Genomic DNA, 20,383 nt, shown 5'->3' with positions numbered 1-20,383 from the left:
ACATGTGATGACAATCTCCCGTATCCTCCATATGTCTGGACTATGAGGTAGGGTCAAAGGAAAACATCCAGGCCCGGCTAAATTTTGCAAAAAAACCCGCATAATTTCTCCCAAAAGCATGTGGAAAATGTGTTATGGTCTGATGAAACCAAGGTTGAACTTTTTGGCCACAATTCCATAAGGTATGCTTGGCACAAAAACAACACTGTGCATCATCAAAAGAACCCCATACCCACGGTGAAACATGGTGGTGGCAGCATCATGTTTTGGGGTTGTTTTTCTTCAGCTGGAACAGGGGCTTTAGTCAAAGTGGAGGGAATTATGAACGGTTCTAAATACCAGTCAATTTTGGCCCAAAACCTTCAGGTGTCTGCTATGAAGATGAAGAGGAATTTCATCTTTCAGCACAACAATGACCCCCAAAAAAGTTTTGGAACGGCCCAGCCAGAGCCCAGACCTAAATCCAGTTGAAAATCTGTGGGGTGACCTGAAGAGGGCTGTGCGCAAGAGATGCCCTCGCAATCTGACAGATTTGGAGTGCTTTTGCAAGGAAGAGTGGGCAAATATTGCCATATCTAGGTGTGGCAGGCTGATAGACTCTGACCTGAAAAGACTGACTGCTGTAATTAAATCAAAAGGTGCTTCAACAAAGTATTAGTTTAAAGGTGTGCACACTTATGCAACCAGCTTATAGTACTTTTTTTTTGTGTGTGTGTGTGTTTTCCCCCTAACAGATTTGTTTTGTTTGTTTTTCAATTGAATTGTACAGGTTATAAGCCATACATATATTTTTTTTAAACACACATCAGAAAAACCCTGTCATTTTAACGAGGTGTGTACACTTTTTATATCCACATGGCTTAATTATCAGGTGACCGATGACGGTTTTGTTTGGGCACGTTGTAATTTTACTTGGTCTGGTTTGAAATGTATGAGAATTTCTCATCTCATTATCTCTAGCCGCTTTATCCTTCTACAGGGTCGCAGGCAAGCCGGAGCCTATCCCAGCTGACTACGGGCGAAAGGCGGGGTACACCCTGGACAAGTCGCCAGGTCATCACAGGGCTGACACATAGACACAGACAACCATTCACACTCACATTCACACCTACGGTCAATTTAGAGTCACCAGTTAACCTAACCTGCATGTCTTTGGACTGTGGGGGAAACCGGAGCACCCGGAGGAAACCCACGCGGACACGGGGAGAACATGCAAACTCCACACAGAAAGGCCCTCGCCGGCCCCGGGGCTCGAACCCAGGACCTTCTTGCTGTGAGGCGACAGCGCTAACCACTACACCACCGTGCCGCCCCTGTATGAGAATTTCTGTGGCTAAAAAAAAATTGTTTTTTTTGGGTGTGGTAAACAAAGAACAAATCCTGTCCGATCCTTTTTTCCACCTTTTTATTGTGATATTGCAAGCTACAAAATTCAATTGGAAAGCAAATGGCAAAGTTTTAAGGGAAAAACGTACACTAACCAGGGGTGGATCCAGGAAAATGGGAAGGGGGGCGTCAACCCAGTAAGGCCAGGGGTCCGGGGGCCTCCAGAGGCCCCTGGAAACTCTGCGGTTTTTAAATGCCCAGAGATGCATTTTGAGCTGTCAGAGACATGATGTAAATTAAATCTCTTAAAAAAAAATATACTGTATATATGTTTTAAAACTAGGAAGTTTCAAAACCATTTTATTAGTCACTGAATTATATTTTCGGAGTTGCAGGCATTGTATATGTGTAGAACATGGTTACAACTGATATATTTATGACGGGGGCGGCACGGTGGTGTAGTGGTTAGCGCTGTCGCCTCAGAGCAAGAAGGTCCGGGTTCGAGCCCCGTGGCCGGCGAGGGCCTTTCTGTGTGGAGTTTGCATGTTCTCCCCGTGTCCGCGTGGGTTTCCTCCGGGTGCTCCGGTTTCCCCCACAGTCCAAAGACATGCAGGTTAGGTTAACTGGTGACTAAATTGACCGTAGGTGTGAATGTGAGTGTGAATGGTTCTCTGTGTCTATGTGTCAGCCCTGTGATGACCTGGCGACTTGTCCAAGGTGTACCCTGCCTTTCGCCCGTAGTCAGCTGGGATAGGCTCCAGCTTGCCGGCGACCCTGTAGAACAGGATAAAGCGGCTAGAGATAATGAGATGAGATGAGATATTTATGATGGTTGCGCTGTCATATAATGCATTACTACATGACACACTACAGTGTAGTACACTGACCACAAAACACCTATCAATGAATTATTACTATTTTAGCAACTGCAGTCTGAGCTCCTGCTCAGGACGTTCAGTGTACATCTAAGACAGTGAATATACCCAGGTACACTGAGGGAATGTACGTGGCCACTTAAAGCAGAGCTTAATACCGAGATAACTATAAACAGACTGCAAGAGTTGCATGTCTATAATACAAAGTCAGTAACTGTAATCTGAGCTCCTGAGTCTAATAGACTGAGATAACTATACAATGATTGTGTGAGTTGCATGTGAATAAGTCCTGTAATAAGTCTTAGTTCCCAAGACTCGGGGGGGTTACAAGCAGATTTTCTTCAGAGCCATTGTAAAAATCAAAGTGAGTCTCACCTCCAAAATGGCACATGTACCATGTACGTACACCGGGTATAGTAAGTACAGGGATACCCTGAGCAGTAGTCGGACAGCCAACGTGTGTGTGTGCAGTAAACCTGCTGTAGCGTCTTATCATTTTGGCTTGTGAACATGCCTGTTAACGATACCATAAACATAAAGGGTGTGCGCCATCCTTTTTACACGTAGTCTACAGTGCAGTCTGGGAATACAGTACGTTATGTCAATAAATGAAGTTCCTGCACCCTGCTAAACTCCGACAGGACTCACCCAGCTTGCTTTTCACTGCATTCGTGCCATGAGGAAAAAAAATCTAAGCTATAGGACCTATTATTAAATATACATTTATACTATAAATTCTTCAGCTCAATCCCACATAATGATTTATTTTGTTTATTTCCCATCCATCCATCCATCCATCCATCCATTATCCGTAACCGCTTATCCTGTGCAGGGTCGCGGGCAAGCTGGAGCCTATCCCAGCTGACTATGGGTGAGAGGCGGGGTTCACCCTGGACAAGCCGCCAGATCATCGCAGGGCTGACACAGAGAGAAACAACCATTCACACCTACGGTCAATTTAGAGCCACCAATTAGCCTAACCTGCATGTCTTTGGGGGAAACCGGAGCACCCAGAGGAAACCGACGCAGACACGAGGAGAACATGCAAACTCCACACAGAAAGGCCCTCGCCAGCCACTGGGTCAAACCCAGAACCTTCTTGCTGTGAGGCAACAGTGCTAACCACTACACCACCATGCCACCCTATTTTGTTTATTTTTAAAAACCTTATTAAATAAAAAACAAGCGGCATACAATTTTTTTTTTTTTTTGGACCAGGAGGGTGCCAGGTGCGTCCCCCCCTTAAATCTGCGCCAGCTGACCTGGTTACACAGCTGTGTACACCCCTTAACTAATACTTTGTTGAAGCACCTTTTTCCTTGTAATACAGAACTCAGTCAATTGGAGCTATCCATGACCCCCTCTATCTTGAGCTGTCTTGAGTAATCTTGAGTATTGCCCCAGTCCCAAGTGAAGAGAAGCTTCCCTAAAGCATGATGCTGCCACCATCATGCTTCACCATGGTTTTCCTTGGGTGACAAGCTTTTATTTATTTAGTCAGTCAAACATATCTTTTAGAATTATGCCCAAAAAGGTCTACCTTGGTTTCATAACACTTTTTGCCACATAATTTGGGGTAATTGGGATAAAGTTTGGATGGGGGGGTTCTAGGAGGGGAGCTGGGGGCAGGGGTGAGAAAGGGCTTCTGTCTTGCTACCCTATCCCATACCCCAGACCTGTGAAGCAGGGATGAGAGTTTTCTGCTTTTCAGCGGATTTCTGCTTTTTCTGAGTAAAAAACGACCTTTTTATATTATGCCAAATCCGTTGAAAAATTATTTTATTTATATATATATATATATATATATATATATATATATATATATATATAAAATCTCCTTCTCACCCCCGGCGGGGGGGTGGTATCCATGTCATCCTCAAGCTCGGGTCCTCTACCAGAGGCCTGGGAGTTTGAGGGTTCTGCGCAGGATCTTCGATGTTCCTAGGACTGCGCTCTTCTGGACTGAGGCTTCAGATGTTGTTCCTGGGATTTGCTGGAGCCACTCTCCCAGTTTGGGGGTTACTGCCCCAAGTGCCCCCACTACCACGGGGACCACGCAACCCTTGACCTTCCACATCCGTTCCAGCTGCTCTTTCAACCCTTGATACTTCTCAAGTTTCTCATGTTCCTTCTTCCTGATGTTGGCGTCAGCTGGGATCGCCACATCTATCACCACCACCTTCTTCTGCTCTTTGTCCACCACCACTATGTCCGGTTGGTTAGCCAGGATCTGTTTGTCAGTCTGGAAGCTGAAGTCCCACAGAATCTTGGCCCTGTTGTTCTCAGCCACCTTCTATGGTATGGCCCATTGGGACTTGGGTATTTCTATTCCATACTGGTTGCAGATGTTCCTGTATACTATCCCAGCCACTTGGTTGTGCCTCTCCATGTACGCTGATCCAGCTAGCATCTTACACCCTGCTACTATGTGCTGGACTGTTTCAGGGGCTTCTTTGCACAGTCTGCATCTTGGGTCTGATCTACTCTGGTAGATCCTGGCCTCTATGGCTCTTGTGCTTATGGCCTGTTCTTGTGCTGCCATGATTAGTGCCTCTGTGCTGTCTGTCAGTCCTGCATTATCCAGCCACTGGTAGGATTTCTTGATATCAGCCACTTCCTCTATCTGACGGTGGTACATGCCATGTAGGGGTTTGTCTCTCCAGGTTGTCTGTTCCTCCTCCTCCTCTGCACTCTCATCAGGGTTCTGCTGCCTGAGACATTCACTTAGCAGTTCATCCTTTGGGGCCATCTTTCTGATGTATTCTCGGATTTTCGATGTTTCATCCTGGACCGTGGTCTTGACGCTCACTAGCCCTCGGCCTCCCTCTTTCCGCTTAGTGTATAGTCTCAGGGTGCTGGACTTGGGGTGGAACCCTCCATGCATGGTGAGGAGCTTTCTAGTCTTGATATCTGTGGCTTCTATCTCCTCCTTTGGCCAGTTTATGATACCAGCGGGGTATCTGATGACTGGTAGTGCGTACATGTTGATGGCTCGGACCTTGTTTTTACCATTCAGCTGACTTTTCAGGACCTGCCTTACTCTCTGGAGGTATTTGGCTGTGGTTGACTTCCTTGTGGCCTCTTCATGGTTTCCATTAGCCTGTGGGATGCCAAGGTACTTGTAGCTGTCTTGGATATCACCTATGTTGCCCTCTGGTAGGTCAATCCCTTCAGTCCGGATCATCTTGCCTCTCTTTGAGACCATCCGGCCACACTTGTCCAATCCGAATGACATCCCTATGTCATCGCTGTAGATCCGGGTGGTGTGGATCAGCGAGTCTATTTCTCGCTCGTTCCTGGCATACAGCTTGATGTCATCCATGTATAGCAGGTGGCTGATTGTTGCCCCACTACGGAATCGGTACCCGTAGCCGCTCTTCGTCCCCCCGGACCCCCCTTATTACAGATTTTCTGCTTTTTTTTCATCAGCACCCACTCTCATCCCTGGTGAAGAATACAAGAGATTGTGGTCTCATGCAGGAATTGACCAGTACTTGCCAGATATTCTCTTGGATAAGTTTTTGTTTTGTCCTTTCATTCATATATATACTGGACATTCTATTGTGCCCCTCTCCTGATTTCCCCCTCTTCTATTGATGATGAGATCCCATTCATGCTTTGTAAGCTTTTTGCACACCATAGCTGTAGCAGTTGGGTGAATCCATCCATCCATCCATCCATCCATCCATCCATCCATTATCCATAACCGCTTATCCTCTGCAGAGTCACGGGCAAGCTGGAGCCTATCCCAGCTGACTATGGGTGAGAGGCGGGGTACACCCTGGATAAGTTGCCAGGTCATCACAGGGCTGACACATGGAGACAAACAACCATTCACACTCACATTCACACCTACGGTCAATTTAGAGTCACCAGTTAACCTAACCTGCATGTCTTTGGACTGTGGGGGAAACCGGAGCACCCGGAGGAAACCCACGGGGAGAACATGCAGACTCTGCACAGAAAGGCCCTCGCCGGCCACGGGGCTCGAACCCAGAACCTTCTTGCTGTGAGGCGACAGTGCTAACCACTACACCACTGTGCCGCCCCACTTTAACATGTTTTAGAGACAAAAGGCAAACGCACACACCCTTTCATCGGAATTTTAGGAATTATTTTAGGAATGTTAAGCCTTTGTTGGTCACATGTACACTGGAGCACAGTGAAATTTCTTATTCAACATTTAACCCCTCTGGGGATGTCACACACATATATATCTCTCACACACACACACACACACACACACACACACACACACACACACACACACACAGCAGTGGGCAGCTGAGGGTTAGGTGCTTTACTCAAGGGCACTTCAGCCATGTAGACGTAGAGGGAGAGAACGTGCTGGGTCATTCCGTGCCAACTCACCTAAATTTCAGGAACTCCCCCACATCACCGTCTCAGATTTTACTCAAAAAATTTTCTAATCAAGAATCATATGTTTGTACCACACATGCAAAATATTAGCCCCCAATTATGTTGTAGTTTTGGAACTACAGGCCTTTGAAATATTGATGTCAAAACACCACATGTCGAAATTGGCTCTTTCCCCAACTTCAGAGACCCATAACTTTTTATTGCAGCTATCTAGAAAGTTGTGTGTGCAGATTCTTACTGAATGATACCCACTCTTTTCAAATCTGTTGCCAGAAAGCCTCTGAAGGACATACTTTTTGCATAATAGGAAGCCAAAAATGGCATTTTGGCCAAAATCGCTTAAAATTCATTAAAACTCTAAGGGGCCTAGTAGAAATATGAAACTAGTTAGATTTTTTTCCTCATTACATAGTAATTGTAGGGTTGTTATCTGTTCACAGAAACATATTTTGCGATGAAAATTATATTCCTGAATTTTTAAAATTTTTTTTAACATCTTACGTCCTTTCCGAGGGGGCTAAAATAGGGCATTTTTGCCATCTTATTTGGTAATGTGGCTAGGGGTTTAGGATCTTCTAATTTTTTTGTGAAGATGCTCTCATATAAGATGTAACTACTCCCTGATTTTTTTTAACAAACGCCCCTTGCTTCATATTTTAATAATTTGTTTTGTACATGGACAGTTTCATCATTTTTCACTTTTTTCCACATTCAGAACTCTATAACTCTACATTGGAAAATTCCTACTAGCAGCTATTTCAGATTTACATACACTGACATACAAATTTTCATATTTTAGTAGTAGTATGCCCAAGAAATTCATATTTTTCTTTCTATTGGGACCTAAAAACAGCTATTTGGCCAAAAATGACAAAAATGTTGACTTGATATTTTTCAAGTTCTGGAGGGAATGGGCTATTTTCCTCATAAATTAAAGATGTGGTGACTTTTTCTATCCATATATATATATATATATATATATATATATATATATATATATATATATATATATATATTAGCAATGATATCCTTAGCAAATGTTGATTTTTAATTGAAAAATGTGTCTTACATTCCTGTTATTTGAAATCATAATAGTTACGACTTGCATCATCGGTAGTGGACATAGGACCTGAAACCACACCAGTTTTACAGTCCCAGTTACAGGCCCCAAGCCAAATGTCCCAATCTGCACCAAATATGTACCAGCCGGGCAAATATATTGCCTGTGTTTATGACAGAAAATGGTACATTGGAAATATTGTCACCAGAAATGAAGAAGAAAATGATGTGTATGTCAATTTCATGAGACAAGGACGAGGCAACACATTCTCATGGCCACCACAAAGCAGGAAAGATGAATGTTGGGTGCCTTTGCTTCATGTCCTTTGTGTGGTAGAGGCCCCAAACATAAAAAGTGGGGGACGCCAATACCAACTAACAGAGGATGACTTCAAACTTGTGAAAGACTTAAGTTTTAACTTATGTACTACTAGATGACAGTTTATGAGTGTCTTAGCACATCACATGAAACTGTACTGCCTGTGAATGAATTACCCATTATCACGGATGCCCATATTTGACTTTAAATTATGTACAAATCTTGTGATGTTTTTCAACATCATGATCATGGATCATTGAATGTGTTAATATGTAAATAAAACCTCATTGCTAAATGTTTTGTGCTTACACAACCTTGAAGTATATTAAAAATACTACTCCAGAATTTTGTTGTTATTTTTCTATATTTTCCAAGGATATTCAACAAAAATTGCAATTATACCTAAAATTTTCTAATTGCAAAAAATACTATACAATACAGTAAAAGTTGTTCAGGAAATGTGTATGCCTAGATTAGGTTCTTATAAGCCTTAATTTGTGTGCAAAACACCCCTTCATTATTCCCTTGTTTATTAAAAGCTGCCCAGCGTTTTTGTCATTTTTGGCCAAATAGCTGTTTTTAGGTCCCAATAGAAAGAAAAATATGAATTTCTTGGGCATACTACTACTAAAATATGAAAATTTGTGTGTCAGTGTATGTAAATCTGAAATAGCTGCTAGTAGGAATCTTCCAATTTAGAGTTACAGAGTTCTGAATGTGGAAAAAAGTGAAAAATGATGAAACTGTCCATGTACAAAACAAATTATTAAAATATGAAGCAAGGGGCGTTTGTTAAAAAAAATCAGGGAGTAGTTACATCTTACATGAGAGCATCTTCACAAAAAATTAGAAGATCCTAAACCCCTAGCCACATGACCAAATAAGATGGCAAAAATGCCCTATTTTAGCCCCCTCGGAAAGGACGTAAGATGTTAAAATTTTTTTTTTAAATTCAGGAATTGAAATTTCATGGCAAAATATGTTTCTGTGAACAGATAACAACCCTACAATTACTATGTAGTGAGGAAAAAAATCTAACTAGCTTCATATTTCTACTATGCCCCCTAGAGTTTTAATGAATTTTAAGTGATTTTGGCCAAAACGTCATTTTTGGCTTCCCATTATGCAAAACGTATGTCCTTCAGAGGCTTTGTGGCAACAGATTTGAAAAGAGTGGGTATCATTCAGTAAGAATCTGCAAACACAACTGTCTAGATAGCTGCAATAAAAAGTTATGGGTCTCTGAAGTTGGGGAAAGAGCCATTTCGTCATGTGGTATTTTGACATCAAAATTTCAAAGGCCTGTAGTTCCAAAACTACAATGAATTGGGAGCTAATATTTTGCATGTGTGGTACAAACATATGATTCTTGATTATAGAATTTTTTGAGCAAAATCTGAGACGGTGATGTGGGGACCCTTAGGTGAGTTGGCACGGAATGACCCTGCTGTTCATTCACTCCAGGTTTCCTCTGGGTGCTCTGGTTTCCTCCCACAGTCCAAAGACATGCAGATTAGGTAAAATACCCAGTCACTGGGGCTGCACAAGCCAGTGCATACTTGGCGCCCGTCCCAAACCCGGATAAACTGGGGACGCCATACAGTTTTTGGAACTGATGGCTTCAAAACTGTATGGCGTCGTAAAGGTGAGGAATACAAAGAAAAATGCATGGTGCCTGTTAGGTTCAACCCAGTTAGAAGGTCAATCGGTCAACTTATTTCTCGGGACCCCCGCCCTCGTACCACCTGCAGAATTCTGGGACGGAACACCGCAAAAAAACAGAGAACCAGAGATCGGTTTAACTACTGTTTATTCACAGTATTCTCGCCAAAGATGAAAGATTACAAACACCTTTTATAACAAATCATAATCTCTCCAAACGGCTATTGTGTCTGTCAAATGTGTGTGTGTGTGTGTTCGTATGTGACCTCAGAGAGGGGTGTGTGTGTGTGTGTGTGTGTGTGTGTGTGTGTGTCTATGGGAGGGTGTGAGTGAGTGACATCATTTTGATATCTGTGTCTGTGTGCTAGGTCAGCAAATCACATCTTAATTCCATATGTATGTGTGTGTGTGAATGAAACCTTCAATCATAAGCAAAATAATATTTCAGCAATTCAGCAATTTCATTTACGCATGTCAAAGCACGCGAGATGTTTTTACGACAATGTTTTAAACAAAGACTATGTTTGGTCTAACAAAGAAGTGTTCTTCTCCACTGGACGAAGGTCAGGCTACACAGGAACAGTTTAAAATCACTGCCATAGCATATGCAATAGTCCAAAATAATAAAGGATCTTAAAAAGCTCTAAAATATAAAGTCTTAACTCTTTGTTCAGCTATAAGGCTACCATTACATCCAACATTAAAGTGTGTGTGGGTCAATCTGACATCAAAACAGACCTTGGCGTCGTTCAGACACATCTCGGATCAAAAATACACATTTCATAAACAAAATGTCCCCAAACAATGTCCAGCCGAGACAGAAGGTCATTTTTAACTGAACCTTAAGTTAATCCTTAATTTTGTCACCATTTTAATAAATTACTGCCTTCTGGTCAAGAATAATACTTATATAAACCTAACAGTGCCTACAGTGAAACATGGTGGTGGCGGCAGTGTCCTTATGTGGGGCTGCATGAGTGCTGCTGGTGTCGGGGAGCTGCATTTCACTGATGGCATCATGAATTCACAGATGTATTGCTCTATAGATAGTTTTCACATGACGTCACAGAGTCGGGGATTCCCTGGTGGCGGCCATCTTGCGGGGCAAGCTTACCGTACGGGTCACTTAGCACACATTGTAACGCGCGAGTTACATTTATTTATATATTATTTACATTTATAGTTACATTATTACTATTTAAAGCTAGCAATGGTGCACACCTGTTGTATTCACGGCTGTCGTAATAGGTCAAATGATGAAGTCAAGCGGAGCTTTTATGTAATTCCCACTGTACGGGAGCACGAAGGCGAGCAGACAAAGAAACTCAGCATACAAAGGAAAAATCTATGGCTTGCGAGAATTAACCGCAAGGATTTTCAGCCTTCCAGACACAGCAAAGTCTGCTCCGATCATTTTCTAAGTGGTAAGTTGTTTAAATAAACAATCAATTGTGTTTAAGTTTGTTTTTGGAAACCAAAACATCGTGTAAACAATCTCTAGAGAATGCCTAACTGGAACCGCTGAGTGTACGTTTACATTGTAATGTACACTTAATATCGCTCGTTTGTCACGTTTCTAAGTTTATACTGACATGGTACTGTAATACCACTAATGGATGTAAAATTTGTCTTAAATCAACTCGATATTATACACACAGTGTTGAGAGCTCTAAAATTCCAATGTTTACATACCTTGGCTGTAATTAGGACACGGCTCTCACTTGTTTTTATATGGTGGACTTCACGGACCCAGCCACAGACAAAATAATTGTATGACTCCAGCGACTTGTATGCTTTGAGGTCGTCAAGTGTGTAGGCACTTTTAGTATTCACGAAATAGTTCACAAGATCAGGGTACGATATGGATGGCAGCCCTGCATAGTCACTTGAAAATGCTTCTTTGTCCACTTCGTAGGGGTCATTTCCCCCAATGAAGGCCAGTTTGGCTGCATACTGTTGTCGTGAGATGTCGTCCAATGTATCTATATACTTCCGTTTGCTTGATTTTGCCGACATTGATCTTTATTTTAGAAAACTGACTATATAACTTAATAAATTCGTCCGAGATAACGTAGCCGGTAGTGGCGATGGTCCGTTTTGTTTGCCCCGCAAGATGGCGGCTGGGGGGCGTTCCCCGGAATGCCGTGACGTCAGTGAAAACTATCTATACTGAAAGAGAAGATGCTACCATCACTCCGTGCCCTTGGTCGTCGTGCACTTTTCCAACATGACTAAACACACATCTAAGGCCACTGTTGGATTTCTGAAGAAGAACAGGGTGAAAGTGATTCAGTGGCCAAGTATGTCTCCTGATCTGAACCCAATCGAACACCTATGGGGAATTCTGAAGAGACAAGTTGAGCATCACTCTCCATCCAGCATCCAGTCACTAAAAGAGGTCGTTCTTGAAGAATGGAAAAAGATTGATGTTGCAAAATGTCGCCAACTTGTTCATTCCATGCCTAGAAGACTTGGTGCTGTCATTAAAAATCATGGAGGCCATACAAAGTACTAGATGTAGTAGTTTTTGTTGTGGGGTGCACTCATTTTTGCACCACCCTAATTTGAGTAAAACTGAAAAATGTGTAATCTAAGTTATATTATTAACCTTACTTTCCCGTTATAAGTTAAACAGATGTTATATTAAACTTTGTCTTGTCAACATTTTGGAAATTGTTTGTGTTCATTGAGAATATTGTTTAAAATGTTACTTTTCAAAGGGGGTGCACTCATTTACGCTGAGCACTGTATGAATGTGATTGGTTAATTCTGAGCATAGTTACATGCCCCATATATGGAGAAGCCATGGCCTAAAGGTTAGAGAAGCAGCTTTGGGACCAAGAGGTCACTGAATCGATTCCCTGGACCAGCAGAAACTGTGGAGTGAATCTTCTTTCAGCTGCTACTGTTAGGGGTTGCCTATAATGATTTTCCTGATGCAATCCTCCCCAATTTATCCGGGTTTGGGACGGGCGCCAAGTACGCACTGGCTTGTGCAGCCCCAGTGACTGGGTATTTTACCTAATCTGCATGTCTTTGGACTGTGGGAGGAAACCAGAGCACCCAGAGGAAACCTGGAGTGAATGAACAGCACGTTCTCTCCCTCTACATGGCTGAAGTGCCCTTGAGTAAAGCACCTAACCCTCAGCTGCCCGTGTGTGTGTGTGTGTGTGAGAGAGACATCCCCAGAGGGGTTAAATGTTGAATAAGAATTTCACTGTGCTCCAGTGTACATGTGACCAACAAAGGCTTAACATGATTTTCTCCAAAGCATTTTAGCGTATCAGGCCCGATACGCTTGCTCTGCCGGCCGATACGCTTAGTCGCTTTAGTTAAAATCCGATACGCTTAGATTTATACCGATACGTTAAAATTTCTTACCCACAAGTAACTAGATACATAGGAGAGCAAATAACAGATCCATTTACATATTGATTGATATTTGTGTTAAACAAGCGGCCTTTTTTCCCAATGTTTGTGTTGATTCTGTCAAAGTAATATGTCCGCGTGGTATGATGTAAACAAACTGTTTACAAATCTGTTGGCTACGTCAAGATCACGTGTTCAAACCGTCCAATAAAAATATCGAAAGAAACCGTCAAACATCCCGGAAGTTTCCGATTCATTATAAGCGATCTCATCGGCTGCCGATGTTGTCTTGCACCAGACGGACAAAGCCGAGTGATTTTAATAAGCTAGGAGAAGACTCGCTGGACAATCTGATCCACATCAGCATGGATGACCGCGAGATGGACTATGAGAGGGTTGGCCAACATTGGGCCAAGCAAAAGCCAAGGAGAATTAATCTGCTTTAAAGGAGTAGAAAACTTAATTCATTAGTTTGGGTTTGCAGAAAGATTATGTACTTATAAACACTCTCACGAAGTGAAGTTGTCCAAATGTGTCAAATATAGCATAATTTCAAATAATAATCATAAGCAGGCGGCACGGTGGTGTAGTGGTTAGCGCTGTCGCCTCACAGCAAGAAGGTCCTGGGTTCGAGCCCCGGGGCTGGCGAGGGCCTTTCTGTGTGGAGTTTGCATGTTGTCCGCGTGGGTTTCCTCCGGGTGCTCCGGTTTCCCCCACAGTCCAAAGACATGCAGGTTAGGTTAACTGGTGACTCTAAATTGAGCGTAGGTGTGAATGTGAGTGTGAATGGTTGTCTGTGTCTATGTGTCAGCCCTGCGATGACCTGGCGACTTGTCCAGGGTGTACCCCGCCTTTCGCTCGTAGTCAGCTGGGATAGGCTCCAGCTTGCCTGCGACCCTGTAGAAGGATAAAGCGGCTAGAGAAAATGAGATGAGAATCATAAGCATTTTTGGCAGTGTGAGGTCACTGGGATCCATTTAACAAAAGGCGGCTCCGGATTATTCTGTTAAAGGCTCACAGTGACATCACACTGCCAAATATGCTTATCGTTATTATTCACAATTATGCTACATTTGACACTTATTAACAAATTCTCTTCATGAAATGTTTTTATAAATACATAATCTTTCTGCAAACTTAAATGTATGAATTAAGTTTTCTTTTCCTTTAAATATGTTTTAATCTGAATCTAGTCCATTTAATAAAGTGCCAAAATTTAAACTTTATAATATGCAGTTGCCTTACTTTTCTTTTCAGTGCATCTTAGTTATACATATATTATGGTAATTGCATCAGAAACCTTCTAAATCATTACAGTTATAGTAATACAGCAACTTATTTTAAGGTGGCAGTTCTTAGGTTCAGATCCCTTTGTGATCAACAGGAGGTCATGATCGATTCTCTTCATTGGATTGCATAAGCTGGAGCAAACCGCTGTTCATATTTTCATGCACATTTTTGTTACAGCACTACTTCGATCATAGATAATTAAGTGCAAGGGATCCCCGTAGATTTTCAAATCTATCGTATACCTCAGTAATCTATAACAAAACAGTTTAACTTGCATGTTGAACTTTAAGGTGAAATTTCAAATGTGTATACATTAATACTCTTTAGGTCAGAAATCATTGAAGCACTGTTAAACTCTATCCTATAATCATGGATCTAAAACCTCTCGGAGACCCTGAAAATGCACCGGAGAGCATCTATTTTCAAAAGCTTTTCCGGGGGGGGCATGCCCCCGCACCCCCCTAGTTTCACTTCGTGCCGTTGGCACTCAATTGTCTGTGTTTTAGTGTTTTATCATGCCAGAATTTAGGGCTTTAATTTTTTTCTGGGGAAAACACTGCTTAACATTTCCTAAAATAATTCCTAAAATTCCGGTAAAAGGGTGTGTGCGTTTGTCTTTGTCTTTTGTCTCTAAAACATGTTAAAGTGGGGCGGCACGGTGGTGTAGTGGTTAGCGCTGTCGCCTCACAGCAAGAAGGTCCGGGTTCGAGCCCCGTGTCTGCGTGGGTTTCCTCCGGGTGCTCCGGTTTCCCCCACAGTCCAAAGACATGCAGGTTAGGTTAACTGGTGACTCTAAATTGACCGTAGGTGTGAATGTGAGTGTGAATGGTTGTCTGTGTCTATGTGTCAGCCCTGTGATGACCTGGCGACTTGTCCAGGGTGTACCCCGCCTTTCGCCCGTAGTCAGCTGGGATAGGCTCCAGCTTGCCTGCGACCCTGTAGAACAGGATAAAGCAGCTAGAGATAATGAGATGAGACATGTTAAAGTGCATATCATGGGTAAATTCAGGAGCAAGATCAATGTAATTCTCTTATTTTATATTAAACTTTGGTCAAATATCGGTCACATTCTGCATTCTCTGCAATTTTTTTACCTTGCGCAATACCAGAAAAATTCAGTTGAAATCAAGCCATTTGAGGCGAATTGGTCCGCCTCTGAAAAAACTTGGCATTTGGATTTCCTGGGAAACATTGATTTTCATGACATCTGTGGAACGCCTCCTTCTGAATCCTACGTCAGCGCTGGTTTGTTTATGAGAAAACGACCTGGTGGTTTTCTGCAAATTTCTTCAACGTTATCGCGTAATTATTAAAATGGTTAACAGATGTATCGTAGGAGGGTGTAGCAACACCAATCTTGATGGGATTAGTACTCATCGTTTTCCAAAAGACCGGACAATGAGAGAGAAATGGGAGCGCTTGGTCTACACAGGCTGTGCACTGAAACTGCACAAAGCTCGCACAGCCTGCTCGCACTTCCGCAGATAACGTCACAAATCTGGCTCCAGACTCCTTTGGGATTTTTCCAGATGCGTTTTTTTTTTCTGCTGTAGACAGATGACCTTGTGTAGAATTACCCTTCTGGATGAGTGTGTAAAGGGACATACTTTCATATAAAAAAAAAGAAATTGGTCCAGAATATGCACTTTAATGTCGCAACTATCTAGTTTTTCTGAATTTTTAATAAAGATTAACAGGCCTTGATTTTGTCTCAGGATAATTTTAGACCCTAATTTACATTCCTTTGGTTGGTAGATCTCATTCAAAAAGACAATCGAGTTGAGATGATGGTTAAAGGCCTTGCTCAAGGGCCCAACAGTGTCAACTTGGTGGTACTGCTCGGGATTCAAACCCATAACCTTACAATCAGATGTCCAGACCCTTAATGGTATCTGTTCGTTCATGCCTTACACCCAGTGCATGTAATGCATTTGCATCTTTACAGACAGGGACAAGTTAAAGGAAAAAAACAAAAAACAAAACCCAACACCTTCAATGAGTCTTGGCTTAGATCTGACAGTAGATGTACTGGGAGAAGAACGCCCTTTCTTCAAAAATATAATCCCTCCGTTATTGGCTTGATGGAGCACTCTGAACACTCCAAAATCTCCATTAGGTCTTCATGTGGTTGAGATCTGGTGACCGTGAAGGCCATCGCATATGATTTCCCTCATCAAACCTCATCAAACTATTCAGTGAGTTTAGCTTTAGGGAGTAAAGTTAGAAAGCAATTGCTGAAAATGAAAACCTTCTCTTTTACAGTTCGGAAGAGGCTACAAGTTTAATCACACTAAATAATTTAATTTAATACTTCTGCCACAATCTTACTTCCTTTACAATAATGATAAAACTTGAAACCGATCCTACTGGTGTAATTCAGTACTGAAGTGTGTTGGGGAAATTCTATTCCATGATCAAACTCCACAAGAATTCAGTCTGTTAGTCATTGTTGGTTAAACGGTTTGTGGTTTTGAGGTTCAAGATGTTCGACACCATCCTGTTAGCGATTATTCTCCTACGCAACTTCTGTGTAAAAACTGCTAACATCGTTTATTCCTTGATGACTTTTAAACATGTTGGATCGTGAGCGTCATTCATCAGTGACCTGAATAACTTGTTTTTCTCCCGATACTGGCATACAGGGAGAAATATTTGGCTGGATGTGTATCCTCTCTCTCTTTCTTTCTTTAAACACATTTAAAATGTTAGTCACCTAAAATACTCTGTGACCGAATGTTTTCTTAAACAGGGTTGGACTGAAACAGAATACAAGTAACGGCGTTTCCTATTCAGAATACAAAATGGACAATCCTTATAAAATAACTATTTTCCAAATAAAATCAGGATTGGAGAAGGTCTAATTGTACCAATAATTAGGAACCCTAATAACAGCTAATGGAGATACTAGCAAGGAAGTGAGGAAAAGGTTTGCTCAAGCAACAGCAAAATTAAACAAAACTAGACAGGGACACTCTAACGAGTGCAAACCCCGCCTTTTCCCTATTAAAATACATTGGGCGAAAATTTCGAAGTTCTGCCATGACCTTGACCTTTGACCTTTGACCTCCAAAATTTAATGGTTTCCTTCCTGGGTGATTGGCAACACGTACAAAATTTGGTCCAAATCGATCCATTGGTTCTTGAGATATCTTGCAGACACACAGACAGACAGATACACACACACACACACACACACACAGACTGACGCAGGTGAAAATAATAACCCCTCCGACTACTGTCGGCGGGGTTAATGAAGCACGTCTGGAAGAATTGTAAAAACGAGACCGCCTCAGAACCTGTATTTTTCCTCCTGCGACCTTTGCATGTGAAACGTGGAGAAGAAAATCAATGCCTTTTGAGCTGAAATGCTGCAGAAAGATACTCAAAATCCCTTGGACAGCTAAAAGAACGAACGCATTGGTATTAGAAGCATTAGAAATATCGGTTAGTGAATTTTGCGAAGACACAAAAGATGAAGTACTTTGGACATAAGAGACACTCAAACATAGTGTGCGCTATCCTTGAGGGTAGGATGAAAGCCACCAAGAGGTGGGATAGACCTAGGCGATGATGGTATCAGGACATAAGAGTGGTTGAACATACTTGCAGGGGAGGCAACTCATCTGGCAATAGACAGGAAACAATTCAGAGCAGCTGTCAAAGCGGCCACATCACACTAAGTGATGTACCAGACTGGGCCATTCTCAGAAAATGTGACATTCAGTTTTAAACATGAAGGTTTTTTTTTCCCTCCTCTAAAACCATTAATCCTGGCCCTCTATTATACATTTATTTGAAGAAAGCGTTTAACAGAGCAGTCGGGTCAGCCACAATCAGATGTACCTACTTGTTTGAGATCATGTAACACTATGTAACAGCCTTCTATTTATGTTTATTAAACTATTTCATATGTTGTAATGGTAGACTATCATTACCAATGTATGACGTTTCAAAGCCAGATCATAATTTACCGCCACTGAATCCATGTTTGTTTTTTTTATCAGACAAACTCTTCATATTGCACATTTTCACCATGTAATGCATGTTCATTTGATTTAATACCCCAGAATGCATCATTGCTGCTTAAACTTGGCAATAGGCTACGTTCACACTGCAGGCTGAAGTGACTCAAATCCGATCTTTTCGCCCATATGTGACCTGTATCCGATCTTTTATTGACAATATGAACGACACAGATCCGATTTTTTCAAATCCGACCCAGGCCGTTTGGATATGTGGTCCTAATTCCGATTCCTATCCGCTCTTTTCATATGCGACTTCAGTCTGAACCGCCAGGTCGCATTCATCCGACTTACACGTCATCAACAAGCCACAAACGTCACTATTCTGCGCTGAAGTAGGCGGCGGGTCTTTCAAAAAAAGTTACAACAACATGGCGCATAATCACGGGCGCAGATAGAGGGTGGGACTTGTCCCACCCAGATTTAAATTCACCTCGTTCGGTCCCCCCCACTTATAGGGAGGAAAAAACGTCTATGCTGTCTTTCTTTGCATAAGGCAAACCTCACGGAAAAATCAAAAGACTAATTACCATTCGGTTTATTGAGGTGCACAGCAGTGTATACATAGTTGCAACAATTCACATAAAACAAAGACTGATATTCGGTTGGTTGAGCTGCGCAGACTGCACAGGTTGCGAGCTCGAGCTTGGTTGCTATGGTAACCCACAACAAGTTTGACAGGCATATCGGGGTTGGGGTTGGTTTGCTGGCAGCTTTGTCCCCCCCAGTTTTTTGTCCCCCCCAGTTCAAAAAACGTATCTGCGCCCCTGCACATGACATCAATGCGAGGGACGCTTCGGGCTGTGAAGGTTCTGAATCTTCTCAATGGAAGGACGCAGAGGTTAGGGAGCTGATTTCCATTTGGGGGGATGCAGCTATTCAAGCTAGATTGAATGGGTCATACCGCAACCGGGCGGTTTTACTTCCGTAAACACTGGCCATGCTCACTGCGTGTGACGTCGTCGTATCCTGCAATGCGCATGCGGAACACTTTTAGGTCGCTTTTCGTTCATGCTGAGGATCACATACAAGTCGCATATATTTGTTAATGTGAACGACCTCACAAAAAAATCGGATTTCACAAAAAAATCGGAATTGAGCATTAAGCCTTGCAGTGTGAACGTAGCGTAATTTGTCAAACACTAACTGTTTTAGTAAATCAGCAGATTTTTGAGGAACAAATTGACAGCTGAATCACGGAATTCCAATAAAAATGAAATCTTTCACAGTAGTTTTGTCAATGGGGGGTGTTGAACCTAATTTGTTTTCTTTGTCACTGCAAAGTTGAAAATGGCCTGAGAAATCTTATTTAATGCGTTTTAATAAACACTTTAAATTAAATACAGACATTTTATGTAGTATGTGATATGATTTGATACAAAAACCTTGTTGCTGGGGGCATATGTTTGCAAAATTCACATGCCAAAGTTTTTGCGTGTCATTTCCGTTGTTTTCTGTAGTGTCCGTAATGGTCTTGCTGTAACAGAATGCTGCAGAATTTTTTACCATTTTTGGTGATTATGACATGCATTGGTCCTGTTGGCCTCATGTAGGGCTCTAGTTACATATTCATACGTCTTTAGTTGTTATATTAATAGATATATTTGCAATATGTAGTGTCCGTAACGGGTGTAGTGTCCGTAACGTTATGTGTAACATTGTTCAACAAGTATATAAGCTATGTAATCTTTGATGGAAAGGACAACCGTCAATTAATTAAGGAACTAGTATAATAAGCCGATACTATGCATAAAATGTTTTGTGAGCCCAATAATTGGAGCTTTAATAAAGTGTTGTGAAATTTTGTGTTTCTCTGTCTAATATCGGGGTCCCTGATAACGTGTCACATAACTAGAAGACCCAGCAAATATATGTAACTATACTCAATTGTAACATTCGACAGAGCACTTTATGGCATAACAGTTCGTTGCCCCATCAACATTTGCTTTTGAGGTGTTTTAAGTGGATCTATCCCGTTATATCTTTTAATGTAGTGTCCGTAACGTCAACAACCTAGCACAGGGGTCGGCAACCCGCGGCTCCAGAGCCGCATGCGGCTCTTTAGCACCCCCCTAGTGGCT

The 20,383-nt window shown here is 42.1% G+C and overlaps 1 protein-coding gene across 4 annotated transcripts in view; it reads left to right on the top strand.

The window, feature by feature from the left end:
• Positions 1-20,383, top strand: part of acot7 (acyl-CoA thioesterase 7) — a 305,552-nt gene that overhangs the window by 76,937 nt on the left and 208,232 nt on the right. The window lies entirely within an intron of this gene.

Source organism: Neoarius graeffei, chromosome 10 (genome assembly GCF_027579695.1).
Source record: "Neoarius graeffei isolate fNeoGra1 chromosome 10, fNeoGra1.pri, whole genome shotgun sequence".
Lineage (NCBI taxonomy): Eukaryota > Metazoa > Chordata > Actinopteri > Siluriformes > Ariidae > Neoarius > Neoarius graeffei.
Note: the sequence above shows the minus strand (reverse complement) of the source record. Positions and strands in the feature narration are given on the sequence as shown.